The following is a 1,273-nucleotide window of genomic DNA, read 5'->3' as shown; positions in this document are numbered from 1 at the left end:
TTCGAGACAACTGAGAGTTCATGAGAAGAACTATCTGACACACGATTTAGAGTTGGCAGCTGTGGTGTTTGTTCTGAAGTTGTGGAGGCATTATTTGTACGGGTCAAGATTTGAGGTTTTCAGTGACCATAAAAGTTTAAAGTATTTGTTTGATCAGAAAGAGCTGAATATGAGACAGAGGAGATGGTTAGAATTTCTGAAGGATTATGACTTTGGTTTGAATTACCATCCGGGTAAAGCAAATGTAGTGGCTGATGCGCTGAGTCGGAAATCATTACATATGTCTATGTTAATGGTTAAGGAATTGGATTTGATTGAGCAGTTTAGAGACTTGAGTTTGGTGTGTGAGAGTACTCACAATAGTGTTAAATTGGGAATGTTGAAATTAACAAGTGGTATTCTGGATGGGATCAGAGAGGGTCAGAAATCCGATATGCTTTTGGTTGATAAGTTGACTTTAGTGAATCAAGGTCAAGGTGGTGAATTCAGAGTTGATGAGAATGGCGTTTTGAAATTTGGTAGTCGGGTGTGTATTCCGGATGTTACTGAGCTTAAGAAGAGTATTCTTGAAGAAGGACACCGTAGTGGCATGAGTATTCATCCTGGAGCTACGAAGATGTATCATGATTTGAAGAAGTTATTTTGGTGGCCGGGAATGAAAAGAGAAATTGCGAGTTTTGTTTATTCTTGTTTGACTTGTCAGAAGTCAAAGATTGAGCATCAGAAGCCGTCTGGGCTAATGCAACCGTTGGCTATTCCAGAGTGGAAGTGGGATAGTATCAGTATGGATTTTGTTTCTGGTTTGCCGAGGACAAATAAGAATTTTGAAGCCATTTGGGTGATTGTTGACAGGTTGACAAAATCGGCTCATTTCATTCCGATCAGAATGGATTATCCGTTAGAGAGATTAGCCGAGTTGTATATTGAGAAGATTGTAAGCTTGCATGGTATTCCGTCTAGTATTGTTTCGGACAGAGATCCTAGATTTACATCGAAGTTCTGGGAAGGTTTGCAGAGAGCTTTGGGAACTAAGCTGAGATTGAGTTCTGCATATCATCCGCAGACTGATGGTCAGACTGAGAGGACGATTCAGTCATTAGAGGATCTTTTGAGAGCTTGTGTTTTGGAAAAAGGAGGTGCTTGGGATTGTTATTTGCCTTTGATTGAGTTTACCTACAAAAAATAGTTTTCATTCGAGCATTGGTATGGCACCGTTTGAAGCTTTGTATGGTAGGAGATTTCGGACACCGTTATGTTGGTATGAGTCCGGTGA

The sequence above is a fragment of the Lathyrus oleraceus genome, chromosome 1, assembly GCF_024323335.1.
Source record: "Lathyrus oleraceus cultivar Zhongwan6 chromosome 1, CAAS_Psat_ZW6_1.0, whole genome shotgun sequence".
Taxonomy (NCBI): domain Eukaryota; kingdom Viridiplantae; phylum Streptophyta; class Magnoliopsida; order Fabales; family Fabaceae; genus Lathyrus; species Lathyrus oleraceus.
Note: the sequence above shows the minus strand (reverse complement) of the source record.